The sequence below is a fragment of the Ptychodera flava genome, chromosome 1 (assembly GCF_041260155.1).
Source record: "Ptychodera flava strain L36383 chromosome 1, AS_Pfla_20210202, whole genome shotgun sequence".
Classification (NCBI taxonomy): Eukaryota; Metazoa; Hemichordata; class Enteropneusta; family Ptychoderidae; genus Ptychodera; species Ptychodera flava.
The window spans coordinates 15,942,130-15,961,413 of NC_091928.1; the positions used below are offsets into that span (position 1 = coordinate 15,942,130).

A 19,284-nucleotide genomic window follows, 5' to 3' on the forward strand; every position below is an offset into this window, starting at 1 on the left:
CTGTACATGTCAGCTTGCTTATCGAGCGGCTGTTAGAGCTCTGCAGGGCTTGGGCCCGGCTTTGGCCTGTTGTCCACCTGCTGCAAAATAATGAAGTCATGTAGACATTCTACACATTGATGATTATGCAGTGCGTTCGCCGGGCCCGAGCCTGGCAGCCATAGGTACAACTGCAATGCAAGTCAACATGTAGGCCTATCGGCCTACACTAATATCACGTACGGTGATTCTTTTATTGAATAATCAAGTCGTATATAGACATTCTACATATTAAATACGATTATTATCCCAGCAATGTGCCAAGCGCCTGTGGGTGGGGGTCGTCGGAACTACCCATGCACCTGTGGGACTTTAATGACCTTTAATGCTGAATTGACAATCAAAAGCAAGGTAATGGATACTTTTAACTTATATTTTCCAAGACAATTTTGAGTATCTCCTTCCTGAACAACAGAGAGACGTATCTTTTGTAAAATGAACTTCAAAATAAATGCAAGTCTTTAGTTGACCCTTGTGGTTTACTTAACTTCAGTTTCAAGAACTTCTACCTCTCCGCTGGCAAAAGCTATGGTAAGACAGTTCTTTACAGAATTGCCGAAACAAACAATTGCACTCGACCTAGGTTTATATTACTTTTAGGGAATGAAAAAACCGAGAATGGCGTTAAGCTTACTAGGAAGATTTCTGCACTAGAACAAGACTTTTGAGCACAGTAAACATTTGGGAAAATCAAGTGACCCCCATCCATGACTGCTGCACGGTAAAAGCATAAATCCCCGCATACCCGCAGGTTTTTTTTTTTCAAATTCAGATACCCCCTCCCCGCCCCCTCCACTTTGCCAGCACGTTCCACTATACTGACTGGACGCTCCCTGAATTCAATCAGAGGTCAAAATGAAGACGGGAATGAAGTCAGAATCAGATTCACAATAACAGCGTTCGGAATATGTTACGTGCGGCTGAGCTGAAGCGGATTCCGCTCGCAATAACTTCTCAATCCAAACCTAATGCTAGCTCGAGTTTCTCCAAATTGGGTCATCGCGGGTCACATACGGTGCACACACCGGTAGCTGTCTGGTATTCCGTGAGATGTGCAGTTCATTTTCCTGACAAGTAACCACATCATGGGATCAGTACACGCCAAGGTAAGAAGCTTTTTTAGCCTGCTAATTTAACAACAGTGTAGACTTTCATATTCGTTTTGCAAGCATTTCCACTTGAAATAGTGTTGAGTGGGTCTGCAGTCCTTGGGTCACGTAGGCCATGTGGTGCGGTCAGTATTTTCTCCGGTACGTTGAAACTTGTACTCTCAGTCACGGATATGGTTTACGTTCATATTGTGCTAGACCTAGCCTCTCGATTAACACAGTCATAGTTCTATATTTCACTAACTTTTTTACCTGCATGCTTCATAGATACACTACTCCCGATCCAGGTAATTCACTAGTGCAATCTCAATTGGCCATGCACAATTTTTGAGTACACGTTTACTAAATTTGTACGCGGACTCCAGTCTACCCATACATGATTGCAGTGAGAATGAAGGCACCAAACCAAGTGAGAAGTTTTTGTCAGTATAGAGAGTTCATTTAAGTCCCCGTGCGGCCGTGTGTATATACATCCATGGTTAGGACACAGTCCCTCCCCACCCACAGGGACTTTGGCACAGTCCATCCACCCACTGGAGACTGTGGTTATAAGGCTCTGCGTGGCAGGGTTGTGTGTTACCATTGGTGGGAGGCTGTATAACGCTGGTAACACAAAGCCCTGCCACGCACGATAACTTAAAGTAATTACATTATATGATATATATGGTCCACTGTTTTTAGTGTGTCATGTTACATATGATTATTCTGAGCACTACACTTCAGCTGCGTCAAAGGTCACAGTGTTCTGCGTAATGGTAAGGGCCCAGTCAGTGATAGTACGTGCACTGTGGATTGGCTGTGTGATACTTGCTATGCTGTGTCTACTGCAGCACCTGCTGTTGTTGCTGCATTTTTAGGAGCCTCAAACTATTGCACACTTCTACACAGTGTGTATCAGCTAATGTGTGTGAAAGTGCATGACTTTATGGTGTGTGTGTAAGTTGTATCAAAAAGTACCCAGGAATTCAAAACTGCTATCAACTTACTTCACATACAGAATAAAAAAAGACTGCAAATTGTGTTTTACCATGGATGTAAAAAATAGAATTTTTAGTACTATTTTATAGTACTATTTTTTACATCCATGGTTTTACCTACTACTTGTTCCGTGAACAATACTTATACATTAGACTTGCTCCAAGCCTGTTTTCATATAAATATCTAAACAGAATAAATTGATGGAATAAGCTTTAGTAGACTGTCTTGCTAAGTGGTGGGCTGTCACGTAGACGTTGGGGTGAATGCCTTGGCCGACCCAGCCAGTAAATGCTGCTGAGAAAAACCAGGCAAGTATGGGCTAGTCTCTGCCAAAAAGTTCATGATGAAGTCATAAATAGAGCAATACAAGTTACCAGCAGACACATTGTGAATAGAGAGGATGTTTTCCAACGGATGTCAAACCTGGAGTACTGCATATTACTTCAACAACAGTGAAATGAAGTTATTCTCTGCACTATATTAAGATATATATCTGTTTTCAACATAATTTTACTTTTTGATAAAATGTATTGCATCACTTCCTTGCCTTTTTGAAATGCCATTATGAAATGTATAGTATGTAGGCAGCTGATGATGATGCATATTGTCTTGTTTATTCAACCAGGTGACAGTGTTTGAATTTTTTAAAAAGCCATTGTTTGGTCATACACAAGTAGGCTACATCACTGAGGCGAGATGTGTTTTCCATTTCTGAGAGCTGTAAATGTAAAACTACTAATCATTTTAGTTGAGCATTAGTTCTTGCTGGCATTTCAATATTCCAAGACTTTGTGACCCAAAAAACACTGGAGAGATCCCAGATGAGTTGTGGCTTTATGTAGGTGCTGGACCACATCGTAGTTAGAAATTCTAACAGTAATATTCTCCAACACTTCTCTTTCAGCAGAGCTTTTCTGTTTGTTGTACTCGCCCAATGACAAATTATGTGTACAAAATACAGCAAAACAAACCCATGCATGTTTGTAGATATAAACTTAAGTAATTTATAGTTAAATAAGTCTGGTCACCATAATTAATCATCTGAATCTGCGTTTTGCAGGCTCCAGAGACATATCCAGCCATGGTTGCTAAGCAGGGATCAGCCCCACCGCCACCCCCACCACCCCCTGGTATGAAGCAACATGTCCTAGTCTGGATAACCAACAGGTAAGCAATCACAGATTTCTATCTTTCTGGACAAAATGATAGATTAGACTGATCTGTAAATTGCCAGTTTGATTATTTAAAATTCCTAGTAGAATCTTTTAGCGGTTAGAGTTCACTGTTAAAGAGTATCTATCAACGTCCTTACTCAAGAGCTGCAAAAGATAACATTTCTTTGAACTGAAAAATAAATTGTACGTCTTAACTAAGAGGAAATGTCACCACAATCACAGACAGATGCCCTGAGTTACCCCTTTCATACCCATTGCCTTGTGTGGAGATTCAACTTTGCTGGAGACACATCAATAGGGCCAAACCATTTGCAAATGAAGGGGTGAAATTTCTACAAGTCAGTGAACTTGCATGCCAACAGGTCATTTGTTTGTTCATGTCAATCCTTGCTATTTCCTATAATCTTCTGATGTTAGTCACTCTGAGAAGTTTTAGCAATTACTGTATGACTGAGATAGGAGAATGCTGTAAGATAATTGGCTTGAAACCATTCTCAATTATGCTGAAAGCAAATTCAAGTACCTAAGGGGTATTGGATTGCCTTGAAAAAGTAAGTGCACTAGTATGGACTTATTATTTTATTGTCTGTATTATGGCAACATACTTTACTTCTGCACATTACAGATTATTTTGGCATCTTAACGATCAGCAAAAGATGCTTATCAAGTATGGAACACCATTGCTGCCTTCTGAGGTTTATTTGCTGTATTTGATGAGATGACATCAATATATGATTTAGTAATGCCTTTATATGATTAGGTCGTGTCAATATATGATTAGGTGACGCCTTTATATTATAAGGTGGTATCAATATATCATAAGGTGCCCTTAATATATAATTAGGTGACATCAATATATGATTTAGTAATGCCTTTATATGATAAGGTCGTGTCAATATATGATTAGGTGACGCCTTTATATTATAAGGTGGTATCAATATATCATAAGGTGCCCTTAATATATAATTAGGTGACATCAATATATGATTTAGTAATGCCTTTATATGATAAGGTCGTGTCAATATATGATTAGGTGATGCCTTTATATTATGAAGTGGTGTCAATATATCATAAGGTACCATTGATATATAATTAGGTGACATCAATAGAATGATTTAGTAATGCCATATATTGATGTCATCTCATCAAATACAGTAAATAAACCTCGGAAGGCAGCAACAGCGTTCCACAATCAAGCTCTCAATCTGGATGTAATGATGAAAATATGTGCAGGAAATTATTTGCTTTGTGTGTAATCCCAAGATATATTGTTATGTATATAAAAAAATATTGTATATCATTAAGTTATTGAGGCCAATTATTTAATAATTATTGAAATTTTAATGATTTATATGAAGTTTTGTATTGAATGCTGTAGTTTACTCAGCTCTGAAGGTTGACAGAACAGCGCCCTCAGTGTCTTCTAGCTTCAGACCATACAAAAAGTTGAAAAGTCATCAACAGTTCCAAACAAATTATGTGCAATAGAATGACTGAGAATTACTTTGAAAGATATTCTGTGCCTTCAGACGTTTATTTCTTTCGTTCCACAGGCCAAGGTTGAGCATGTTCACATTTCAGGACTGAAAAAGACCAAAGCTGACCTCGTAGCACATTTAGTCAAAGATGTTCTCAGTGCCACTAGTATACAGGAAGTCATCAAGAAGTCCAATGAAGCCAGACAGAAGATGGACAAACTAGCGATATTTAAAAGTATTGCCATCATAATAGACACCAGTAAAGGTAAGACATGCCCAGCGTTTATGTAATTCTGTTTTACCATTGATTGCAACCATTGAATTATCATATTTAGTGCTTTTGATGTATTTTATCCCATTCCGCATTGGAAAATTTCATAATTGTTATATTCACGGGTAAAACAGTGCTCAATGCCTGTTTGGCAGAGCATTTTAGGACTTGGATGTCACTCAGAGCTATATGACGTATTTCCTCTGTAGCGATAATCAGACAAATGGTTTAACCGATCTTATATTCAAATGTTTCCGTTGCTTTCTTTCTGTTATTCACATTGTTCTTGTTTCCATTGTGAGTGTTTCCACATAATGTACTTGGAGGGGAGGATGGGTATGTTGGGTTATGTCCAACATACCAATGGAGAAACCGGATAACATGACTAGGGAACCCCAGGAGAATTTAATGCTTTTGCAGTTATTAGTTACCTGGCAGAATAAAAACACAGATAAAGTGGCGTTATTGAAAACATCATGTTCAAATGTTGTGTGAGCACCTTCAAAAGATAACAGGGATTTTTGTGGTATTGGAGATAGTTTGTGATTTGATGGAATGTCGCAACCCAAATGGAGAAAAGCAATGGTGAAGGATGTTCAATAAATCAATCATGATCATTTTGCTTTCCGTTAAATCAGGAGAAACGGCAGACCCACATGGATTAGACGTGACTTTTGATGTCAAAGAAGCTAAATCAATCAAAGGTGGCGTTCATACATTGGTTGGTAACAATGAAGGAAGTCTGGTGAGTAAATTAGAGGGTTGTACTTGTAATGAATGTTATAGAATAAACATACATACAGCTCGGACTCTTATGGTTAGTCTGTCTCATGATTGTAAACATCGGCAGGTCTGTGAGATTCATGTATACATGAATGTATGTGAATAGGGTACAAGCATGCACACATTCATGCTAAATACCTCTCTAATCAGGATATCTCTTGATTGTAAACAGAAACTTGGAGCAGAAAATGTAAACTTAATGTAATTGTACTAGTCTTTTTAGGACATTTGTCCACCAGGGACAATTTTGCTTTTTCAAAGAGTGTCTTTAATAGGTTGGTTTCATCCTATGAATGTACCATATTCCGTATGAAAAGCCTCTGTTGAAGTTCTGTGGGGAGGTTTCAGCTTACAGGAAATGAAAGCATTGTGATTTGGTTTGATAGAGATGGCAGGGACAATTGTTACGCACATGTACCTTTCCATGGCAAAAACATTTGAAAAGTGGCATGGGAAGTCCCACAGTACATTGTACATCTCCATCTTCCATGTAGTAACTTTTCCTCATTCATTTCCTGAATTAATTTTTATGTATATCTGTGTTGTTCTATGCAATAGGTTTGACCAAATTACGGTCTCATAAGTTGGTAATTTTATTCCCTTTCAAACTGGTGGCACAATCACACAATTACAACTCATTCTTTACAATCGACAGGTTCTGGGGCTGAAATTTCCAAATGTGTTTGGCAGAGCAGAGAAGATAAGTGCAGAGTACTCCTATGGAAGTAAGAAATCAACAGGCTTCCATGTTGCTTTCACCAAACCAATACGAGGAGATATGCAAAAATGGTAACCATTTCTCAGACTTTTGAATGAATAAATTTTGAAACTTTTATCCTTCAGATTTGTTTTCATAGTTCATATTCTACTTCATTTTATGGTCAAGTGTATGAAGAACTCTACCATCAAGTTCACATATAATTTGCTGTCGGCAATTATACTTGTGACCTCTGATATTGTAAAATACTTTAGCGTCCCACGATGCTTAACCCTTTGAGTGCCATAATTATATCTTTCTTCTGATTGGACAGCCTTACGACCACAGCGTTCAAAGTCATGACAGACCTTCCTCCGAGTGGCTACAAAGAGATTGGAAGAGGAGTTTCCGTTTATTTATCTGTGAGTTTTTCGATATCAAATTATCATTTAAGTAACTTTGAAGGACTTACAGGGCCGGTAGCTGTGATTTTCCATGATTTTATTTATACTTATTTTGTCTTTAATGTCAAGTACAGTTTCTTGCTCTTCTCCGCAAAGCATGTTGAGATGCACAGTGTTTAGCTTGTCAACTCAGTCTGTACATTTCTGAACTGTAATTTTATTGTTGACAAGTGAATTCTCGTCCGGTTCAGAATTCAACTGTCAACACTAACAGTGCATTTTCCATGTATAGATGTGGTATGGATAATAAGATAAACAGTGGGTGTTTCAACGTGCTTTGCTTTTGGGAGTAGAACAAGAAATTGCAATTGACTTACATAAGAAAAAATAGTGAAAAATCATCAAAAGTTGTGAGTAATGGCACTTTATTTTGGATAGCTAAATACTAGCTAGTCTGCGATACAGTATTCAGTCTCACATGAAGTCCTTTGATCTACAATGTAATTTGATAGTCCTTCCATGTGTTAATTCACTATAATGCCACAGGAGACTGATGGATATAAAAAGCTGGATAAAACCTGTATTCACGGCCAAATCACTCTTTTACTGAATACCCTGGTCACAAGTCGTGATCTCTTCTTTCACTCACTGCTCTAGTCGGCTTACAAACACTTCCTGGTTGGGCTGATGCGTCAACCTTCTAGAGGATTTGATCAGTCAGTCAATTTCTATGAGATGCTGACACAGTCTCCTTTCACTGTGAAAGAGTCTTATCACATGTAAAAATAAAATTGCAACGGGCAGCTTCTTTCAAAATCCATGTCTCTTTAATTCTGTTCCAGTTTCCCAGCATCTTTGGGAGGCAGTCCCTGAGATGGGAAGGCGTGTGGAGGGAACTGCAGTGTCTCACAAGGACAACAGCATTTGCAGTCCGCGAGGAGTCAGGACACACGCTCAAGTCATCATTAAAGGTAATGGACAAATTAAATCATCCTACATTGTACATTACTGTCATATGCAGGAAGAATTTTCCCCAATTCTTTCTGTTTCACATGATATGATGTAGGTAACATGAAACAGTACTTGAAAGTAGAATCTAAACACTAGAGGGCGCTCTATGTACTCCCCTTGAGTGACAAATTTTACAGTCTGAAAGTTCCTTTGATGGACAGACAGCTTGTCATTATCACATGTCATTGTCATATTTTATCACCAGCATCTAGGACAAAATCAAAATTTTAAGTATCAGAGACAGCGGCTGCCTTGGCTGGTCTGTGCTGGGCTGTCAATTTGATATTTATAAGAAATAAAGATTAATTTGAATTTCTAACAATTCTGCATTTGCAGACAACCTTTCAAACATTCTTAACGCCATCACCACAATGGTTTGGCCCAAACCCATTGTTATTGATAGTGATTGTGGACCTTTTTACAGGGAATTAGGGGTGAACAGCTAAGATTTCATCTTGCACACCATACTCATCTTGATAATTTGACGTCTTTCAGCACATCCTTGTTCGAGACACCAGAGATGAGAACATATTCCCGTCGAGTGGATACCTACTCAAGTTAAACCAGGAGTTAGCTGGCTACACTGGTGGAGACATCAAATTCATCAAGGAAGAAGTTGAACTTCAACTCAACCAGAGTCTGTTCTGGAACATGGTAAGTCAGTTTGTTTTCTTTTTCTTTCCTAACCTTTACCTCGGTGGAGAAATTTTCCAGCTTGAGTTTAGAGTTCATGCTGAAAATTGAAAGTGGAATAATTTGCATGTTGCACTTGAAACACCATGGATGCTTTGGTTTTAAAGTCATGTATTGTCTGTGCTGAATGTTTTACAAAAATATAGATTTTCTGTGAAGAGTGTTGACCCACTTTTTGCTGTTTGGTCGGTTTCATAAAGTGCAGGTTTTGCTGTGAAAAACTATATGCACCTTTTCATTGTCATATTACATTTGGTGGTTCACAGTAAAAATAAGTCTCCTGTGCTGTATGTTTTATAATGTCAATATTGCTCCCAAAAACTAAACGAAAAGCGTACCACTCATCTTGTATGAGCAGTGAAAGACACAATGTTATTTCCCATTTGTAATTATTCCATATTTTGATTCCAATGTTCATGTACCATACACACATCTATGCTTCTAGGTACTCTCCTGTTCAGTAGCAGGTGGTGTCTTGAAACCCTTAGAAGACACCACATCAAACATCCTTGACAGGTACTTCTTGGGTGGTCCAAACTCAGTCCGTGGATTTTCATTCCGGGGAATAGGGCCACACAGTGACGGTGAGTTGTCCATGGAATGTACAGAATCTCTATGAACTGAATTAGAAATTATTGAACATCTGTGAATTCTTCAGTAATTCGTACAATCATTGTTTGTCCAGCATTTCTGTATTAATACCCAGAGTGAGTTACCCCAATTTTTCCTGCCTCTGTTAGACACCTACTTTGTTATTTCCTTTGTATAGAGTAGTAGGTATGGACCCTGCAATCTTGTCCGTACATTAAAAAGTCATCACTGGTGAAGAAATAAACAAAAAACAAACAAACAGATGAAAAAATAAATAAAATGAATGTCTTAATAAGCAAATGCATATAAATAAATAAATAAATAAATAAATAAATAAATAAATAAATAATAAATAATAAATAAATAGATAAATGAATAAATAAAGTATCTAAACAAATGCATATAAATAAATAGATAAATAAATTTATACATAAATGAAGGACAGAAAGGAGGTATTTTCTCAATGAATTTATGATTATAAGTAACTGAATAATAAAACAAAATGAATGAAGAAAGGGAAAAAGAAGGAAGAATTTATCATAATGAATCGCATGGTGTAGGTGTTGGAAGTTCACAGATCCCACTGTATTTCTGGTCGGCAAGAATGCAAAAAAAAAAGTCTCACAACCAATCTGAGCCATTATCCATGGAACCCTTTCGCAACCAAATGTTAGATAGTACATGTACATACAGGTATACGACCACACAGTGGAGCAGGTAATGTGTAAAACTGACACAACATGAAGCATGGGGACATAAGTAACTGACATGACATGTTTGGTCGTTACTATCAGGCGATGCCGTCGGTGCTGAGGCATACTGGGCTGCCGCCTTCACCTCTACACTCCATTACGTTCAATCCTGGAAAAGGCGGATTTGGTGAACTTTTCAGAACACACTTCTTTGTCAACGCTGGTAACCTAGGGACTATTAATTTTGGTGAGTGGTATATTAAAAACGTATTCTTTTTCTCGAGTGCATTATTTCTAATCTATGATGCTGTACAAAAAATCACAAGATATCCAGCTGTTGCCAAACAGAGGTCAGTTGTTTTCAATGGTGATGAAACATTGTTTGAAAATTATTGATCAGCCTTTTGGCTTGCTGAGCAATTGTAATGAAACCTGTGCTTGATAAAGGTGCACTATCTATTATTGTTGGCAAAATTCAACCTGTTGAATTCGGAATTTGTACAACCCATCTGTGTTTTTTAGGGAACGTTGAAATTGTGTTGAGGAAAACTGTTTTCAAGGGTTGTTTGTGTGTGACAAAGCTTACAGGAGTACAAACATGTAGTGGTAATATTGAAATTATTACCAAATTTCCACACTGTATGTTTTGAACTGAGGATTTTTTATTTCCTAATGCAGATGAACCCTGGAACACAAATCTGGACCGAATGCTGGAGACGCTGAGGTGGTCCTACGGAGCCGGCCTTGTCTTCAGACTCGGTAAAATAGCCAGACTAGAACTAAACTATTGCATACCAATGAGGGCAGCAAACACAGACAAGTAAGTACACAACCTTTGACCTTAGTGTACACATAGGGACATGGGGTTACATGCACTTTACATGTGGACTGTGAGATTTTAAGTGTGAGATTAGAAAGACTTCACTAGTGTGTACTTTAGAATATAGGAATCTGAGATCTGTATGCTTGCTATGAAGATAAATCACATGTAACATACTGGCAGTCTTCCTGTGATAAATAACAGAATGTGGTGGTACATACTTATACAATGACATACACAAAAAAATGAGCTTTTTTAACATCCTCTATTATCATTATCTTTCAGGATCAATGAAGGATTTCAGTTTGGAGTCGGTATAAACTTTCTTTAGCAGTGCTGCACTAGAGGATTTTGTAGTACAAAGCTGAACTTTACCGATGCTCTGAAATACCCTGATACTTACCAGGACATTAATCTGGATACATGATGGCAACGGAGTCGGTCTTCAGATGATGTCGATGTAACACTGGCTTCCGTCGATCGAGTACTTCTGGATGTTTGGGTTTTACGATTGAAGTGTGGGTTTTGGGGTGAAAAATGAACACCAGTAGCAATCCCTTGCAGCCCTGAATTATTGCATGTATTGAAACGAGATGAACCAATGCTCTGTTAATACTGTGCAGTTCAACCATGTCAGATCATGCATGACCACCTTGGGCTGATGTGATGTACCAATAGGTCTCTCAGTGCAAGATAATCAGCTCTGACATCTGGGTGTTTTTGAGATTTTGTAAAATAATGGTTTCTAAAGCAATATCAGAGGGTCTTTGTATGATTTAGATTATGATATAAACAGTCATAAAAGATTTGTAAAATGAGGATAAAATTGTGTCTCTGTGTACTAAATGGTAGTACATGATTCAGCAAGGATTGAAGAATAAAGAGTCCCACCCCTTCCATAAAACCATTATGGTTCATTCCCATTGTTTTGAACAATAGATTGAACCAATTCCAAAGAAAACCTAGGGGTCAAAGAGGCCAATCCAGTGTGATATTCATGTCATTTCTGAAATAAGTCATTTTAATGCATGAGTTCTGGCTGATATAGCTATCCATCTATATCAACTTCATTCATAAAGCTGCAATTCAAATGATCTGAAATTAGATTTATAGATATTTAGTTGTGATCAAAAGTAAACACCCTTGGTTCGCATATGTATAGATTGTTTTTAATTTTTATTTGGCATTTCCAAAACATGGTACTGAAGGAAATTATGTAATGTTGGTTTTTATGAGTTTGTTTAGAAGCCACGATTTGATTGGATGAAGGTCATGCTGTGTTGAGGTCATTGGCTGTCTGTAAATACTAGTAGTACACACCAGTACTTCACATTGTTATTTTTCCCAGAATGCATCTGTGCAAACACATCTCAAGACAGAACTGTTAGTGTTGGTCATACTGGAATAAAAGACATCTTTTAAGTTCAAAAACAATTTTGGTGTGATTGTTATGATCCTTTGTGGATATTTGAAGTCTGACTACATTCATTTGTGTTATCATACATGTGTCAAAACTGACTCTGTTCAGTTGCTGTTGATTTTTTCTCTGTGTGTTTTGAGTTGAGCCTGTGTTTGATAAATAGTCTGTATTGAGTGCAGAGTCTATCAGACTTTAATTAGAACACAGAATTACACCCATTTTGAATCCAAAAATCACCAGGTTCCATTCTGGACAACCTAAGTAATTTTTTATGGCCTCTTTGGAGGCAACTTTGCTTATCTAAAGATTTTGGAAAATGTCACAGATGGCCTTTTGAAACAGACAGAACCAAAGTCCCTCTACGAATGTGAATGGGGATGGGGATGGGTTTACCGTAGCTGTATTTCTGTACGATAGAAAAGATTTTGTTTGGTGAGAAGTCACAGAATTCAGTCAAAGGACCCAGACCACTTTCATCCGATGCAAGGCACCATACTGGTACACGAAGTCATTCTGTCTCAGTGACGCACAAAGTTTATTACAGAATATAGAATAAAGTCCATCATTTCAAATGCTCTAAAAGTACAGGTATCATCTGAACCAAAATACATCACACTGCAATTGAAATGTCTTGAAAGGGTAAAATTTAAAGTAGCTTTCTTCAGATATTCAATTTCTGTCAAAGTATGTGTTCTTTAATGTTAGATTGTGCTTCGAAATTAAGACTTAAATTTTGCCCAAACTTTTTTCCATGAAGCTTTAAATTATTCCTTTTTTGAAATTGAGAAATAAATGGAGGGTCAAGGTACAAAATTTGGTACAAGAAAATTTGGTACAAGAAAAACAGATTACTCAACACTTACCGACACTTGAAATTCAAAGTGACTGCCATCCCTGTGTTAAGGTTAAGTCTACCGCCATATCGATTGGCATCTTCAAATATCCTGAGATTTTTCAACAAGCTATTCTTTCAGCCTTACTTTGAGACAAATCAGACAAATCTTGTTTTTGTGATAATCGAAACTTTAATTTTCCCCACAGAGTTAACACAAGGGCAGCGGCCATTTTGAATTTTAAGTGGAGGTAAATTGTAGTTTGTGTCTCCATAGTGACAATTTGCATGGCTGTTTCCTTAATGAAAGTGAGCAAATGCTTTAATCTTGTCATCTCAAGGCGTTTATTATGGTAGCTTAAAGTGATTTTTACATTCTTGGTATACAGACATCGGAAACAGGAATAATTGACAATTTTTCAAAATGTGTCAATAATGAGACTGGCGAGTCTGAAAACCAGGGACAGCTTCCACAACAGTTCAAATTGGATTATTTTGTTGGGAGGGTTAGGAGCTGCCCAATCAGAAGTAGTGTAACATCAAGTGTGCGTTTGAAAGACAATTCAAGATGAAGTAAAACTGGTAAGCTCAGTTGATAGCATTGGGAGTGAAAATCATGTATAACTGAAAAATGCTGTCATGCTCAAATGTATTTCTCTGATCAAAGTTCAATCAACCTGAGAAGGAAGTGGCTAAAAATATCATACTGAGTGAATGCGTGTCATTTGACACATTCAAATGAAATTTAAAGTTACATAATCTATTTTTGAGCAGCTGTCAAATATGTAATGTTCATACCAAAGGTCGATGGATATTTGACCTTGCAATTTATGAATAAATTATGCAAATGAAGCCAACAGTATGTTGCAGTGAGTGCTCCGTGCCATGCTTCACATGGAATGCTCAGAAACACTTTCCTTGAATTTTGCTCATTCTGTTGTATTTGCAAGGTCAAATGAGTTGACCACTGGCATTGAAGATGACATGTTTCGAATGTCATTAAAAAAAGACTATATCAAATTTAAGTTGACCATTTTGTGCAAAAAAAGTACTTCCTGGTTTGTACATCAAGACATATGTCATACTAGACTGAAAGATTCCGTCGCGTGCGGGCGCTCCGGCGCACTGCGACCTACGTAAAGTGTCGTAGGTCGCAGTGCGCCGGAGCGCCCGCACGCGACGGAATCTTTCAGTCTAATGTCATACTAAATCACTAAAACTGACAAGGAGGACTTGGATCATCCAATGATACATTGACAATTTAATAATGTCTGTAGAGAAAATATGTACATGGTACATTTTACAGAAATGACACAGTAAACTCAGCTTACAAAGTGATAGTGTCTGACAGTCACAATGATTTAATTTACAACCAATTTCTTTGACTTAGCTGAAACACTGTAAACAAGAATACATATAGTGGGGCAGTTTTACAACTGTAGAATATGAATGTTTGATTCTTTCATAATCCTATTGATAACCCATTGCAGATTGTAAGATCCTAACCATTGCATAACCAATCCGTGCAGGCCGTTTAGTCCTTTGTGTCTGTTTTGTTCACTTTGATTCATGTCACAGCTTATCTCACTATAAAAAACTGGCTATAATACCCAGACGAACAACAATGGGTTTTAGCAAACTGAACGATGATAAACTTTGTGAAAACCTTCGTTTGTATATTGAGATACTATTTTCATGATAGAACATTAATTTCACACAAACTACGTTGTGTGACATCAATAAAATTCCTCAACCATCAAAACTAGCATTATCGTACACACTATTTGGATAAAACTTATTTCAGCAAGAAATAAAAGTAAATAAATTTCAAACATAACTTATAATGAAACTTTTCATATACATCAACATTTTGTGTACCTCAAACAAAATAAGCATACTTACAAGAATACTTTGTTTTAAAAAAGTTTAACTTGAAATACAGTTTATGTAAAAGTGAATCATAATACCCTGATGAAATCTTTTATTGATGTAATAAACTGTGCAACCATCTGAAAAGTTAGAGTTAAACTATACACAGAAAAACACAATTGTACTTTTCAAGCAGTCAGTGCAGATTCTAGTACACATATATGTACAGTACAAGTTGGTAGCCCCTAAAATCTATGCCTTGTCTCATCCCATTTTAATACAACCCTTTGTAATAAGTGCATGTATGGTGCACTTGGTTCCAAATACCGAGAACAAAGGTAAGGCAGATTATACGGCATGAAGTGCAGATTCATGTCAATGAGCTTTTTCATCAATTCACAGCAACTCTTGAGATATTCATCAGTGGTGGCACTTTCCCGAGGCCTGCAAATTTGGAATATTGGCATAAATCCGAAACAGTTGACCATTACCTTGGGGAAAAGGGCCCCTCTCGTAAGGGATATGTTTCTGTTTGTCAAATACAGCACAATTTCACGAAAAATACCAGTAAAAAAAACTTTGTCCCTGTTCGTCAATTATGAAAATATGGTGCTGGGAGCATAATAGAACTGCATAGTTCCTAGTTTTGTGTTCCATCTGTTTGGTTTTCAATCTCAAAACAGATGTCCTGGCCATCAGCGGGGTATCATGGAAAGTTTTCTATCAGTGTAAAAAGCTTGCACACAATCCCTTCACACACATTACATTGGCAATGCCAGTAATACCAGAACGTACCAGTTGCTTCCTTGTCTAAGGGACTGACAAAAATACAGCACAATTTCACGAAAAATACTAGTAAAAAATACTTTGTTCTTGTCATTCACATGTACATTTGCTTCTCAAACTAAAATATGACACAGATTTTATTATCTAGGCCAAGAGAACCATATCTTCAACCTTGACCGTAATGCAATATATGCATTGTTGGCAGCTGCGTACATATACATGTTTACTGTACATGCAAATTGGACATGACCTTGCTTTGTATCCATAAACATCACTGTGCTGACCTTGGGAGTATCTGTAGACCCCGTTTGGTGCCCGGGGTTTGAACAAAATCAGTCAAAATCAACATCTGTACCCTCAGAGGAACATTATCCTGGTGATTTGCCCTGTACAAAATCAGAATGTGTAGAAGATATCCTCGCTCAAGAACTATTATAATAATAATAGTTCTTTATTTCAGACTGAAATGTCCATATAAGGAAAATACACAAGGAAGCACCTGAAAAATTCACTCACTATACTTGCAATACCGGTAAATGATACAGCACAATTGCAACAAGTAGACCTTAAAATAAAAATGACAACCTTGGCCTTGTCTAAAAGTACTTTTCAAGTACAGTGACTACTATTTCACAACTCAATTTTGACCACTCCATTTAAAGGTATACAGTCACCTGTAATCTAAATATGCCCGTATATGGTCAAAAGGGCGTTCCTTGGTATTCAAAATGCCCATGTGAGGGCGCTGTTTTTAAAAAAAGCGGCCACCCGCTTAAAATCTGTGATTGGTTAGATTTTCTCTTTCCATGGTAACTGTGGCAAAATTGGAACAGGTGACAGTATACCTTTAAGGTGGAAAGCCTATCAGGGACAAATATCTGGACTTAAATTTTTACAATACGTTTCTGTTCTACTGCTTGTGAGGCTCATTTCAAAACTCTTGGAGTAAGCATAGTTTTCACCATTTTAGTGTTTTGAAAATCGAAAATTTTATTTTTTTGATAGAGATGACACAGATGGCAGCCATTTTGAATTTCAAATGTTGGAAAATGTTAGGTATTTGTCTCTCCACCACAAAGTTTGCACACTGACCCGATTTTTATTCTTCATTTAGTAAAAGAACAAAAGCTTGAACAAAGTTTAAATCTTTCAATTTTGAGGTACAGACTACATTAATAATGTGGTAGGTAGATAAAGATAAGAATGTGGTAAATACCGGTAGTTATAAACAATGTATAACCCTGATATTTCAGTAATGCACAAAACTTGTCCATTCTGGTAAATCTGTTGATCACAGTTACCATGTCATCTGTCAAAGACTACCATATACCGATACATCTACCGGTAGCAAAAGCCCATACCAAAACTAATCAGGCTTCATAAATGAATGTACGATTAGGAGCCATTGTCTCTCTTGAAATCATTACTTGAATCAAATTTGAATTTATTTCAGGGAATATCATGCCATCTTTAATATTTCCTAAGATTTTCACACTCTAAATTCAACAACGAAGGCAGTTTAATATTGATGTTCGTAAAACAATAACAATGTATGATCAAAATCAGATTGGTCTGGTCAGATGTGCGGAGTTATCAAGCAAGTCCCTTGAACAACTAAAGTATATCCTGATTGTTACGGGAGATCACCTCTAAATTCCTTGAATTTTGTTCTCTGATCCAAATGCATCAGACTGTCAACAACTGATTTTTTTGTGAGATTTCAGTTTTGCGATTTAATTTTACTTAATATTTTCATGCAGAGGCAAGACTGGAGGGAATTTTTTCACATAAACACATATGAAGCAATTTTGTTTTTGGACAGGTGTAGCGTCTTTTCCACTTTGCACTAGTTTATTGTGATTAATTATGGTTTTTATGTGTCAGCTTTTATGATTAATGGTCCTGTATTGATATTAATATCAAGGATATCAGATTTATACTGATATTTTATTGTGAGTTGTTGTTAAATAGTTTACACATAAAGAAAATAACACGGCTTGAAAATAAGGCACTCCAGAGCAAATATATCAACTGAACATAGAGTTCTTTTTTAGTGGCATTGACAATGTCTGCAGACCAACACCAATTATGATGGCACTGATGTTGTTTTTTGCTGGCCTTGCTCTACACAATAGCTCTGTAACGGGGCCAGCACAATGTCTGCTATAGGGGTGAAAGTCTTTGTGGTATAGGGTCAAGGTTAACTGTACAACACACATAAGCTGAAGGCCGATGCAGAAGTACATTGTACATACTGGTCACTTTGAAACAGAGAGACAACTGGACCAACCAAACATTTGCTACCACTAGCAACAAATGAACCAAACTGACACAGTAAAGGTGCCTACTGTTGCACTCTTACACGGACAACTCTAAAGAAATTACCTTTCCACAAAATTATTGCACTACGGTATGTACTAATTTGTACATACAGGCTACATAATGGAGATTTGCATCATGACGCTTCTAACTTCGGAAGCTGAGCATGCATGTAATAGAAATAAAACTTAACTACAAAGGTAAATGTGCACAGAAAGAAAACTTACCTCTGTGTTGTTTCCATTAAGTAGTGAATACAAAATAAACAAGGGATTTCAGATCATTTTTAATTAAATCATATGGTCACAGGCTGAACTACAGTATACTGGTATATATATATATATATATAATATATATATATATATATATATATATATACAGGGATAGAAATACTTTTTTATTTCTTGTGGCAAAAGTTTGCCACCGGATTTAAAATCAGGTGGCAATTATGAAAAATCTGGTGGCAGTTTGTGATCGGTATACTACAACATTTTGTCATTGCCACATACTCATTCTAATTTATAAATTCTTGAAAATATGGTGAGTACACGTCACAAAAAATCAACCCATACTGCAGGCCTCGAAAAAAAATTTTCAAACTTACCAACCGTGGGACACGTGAATTTCATTTTTACTTGCCCGACAGGAAAAATTACTTGCCCTAAATTTCTAATAACTGTACTAGTAATTTGAACAGAAAGCAAGAGTTTGGCCATATGAAGTGAATTCAAAGAGGGAAAAAACAGATTCAAACATGAACTACATTCTTGTTAAAATGAAGGACTATTACCAAATCTGAAATGTCGCAGAAGAAATGTGAGAATACTTTAGTTTTTTTTCTGTAGATTTGGCCATCTAGAAAACATCTTTGAATTTGGAATTTTTCCACAACCTAATCCAAATTAAAATCTTTGCATAAGAGTAATAAGATTGTGTGATTTACTATGTGCATAGCTGGCTGCTGCTCTTTATTATCAAGCTGAGATCACAAACAACTGCTCTGCTAGTGTTTATCTGCCAATGCATACGCACATGTACATCTGCAACCCTTTTTGTTTACATGTTTACTCACTGAGCACAGCCGTCTTTCAAAGTTTTATTTTGATAAATGTGTTCGTCAAGAGAGCAGATTCAAGTTTCGTTTTCGTTACTCTTCAGTGCAGATTTGTTTTCTGTAACTGAGAGCCGATCCCTAACAACCAAGGTCACGTAATTTGAAACTGTCTGCAGCTCACGCACTACGTAGCTGCAATATGCGGTCCTACTAATTACTGCCCGTGACTGCCCGTAGCTGCCCGAGGACTGCCGAGAACTGCC

General features: G+C 37.1%; 1 pseudogene; it reads left to right on the forward strand.

Moving 5' to 3' along the window:
• The first annotated feature begins 973 nt into the window (after positions 1 to 973).
• On the forward strand, positions 974 to 11,216 carry LOC139131222 (sorting and assembly machinery component 50 homolog B-like; annotated as a pseudogene).
• The last annotated feature ends 8,068 nt before the right edge of the window (positions 11,217 to 19,284 follow it).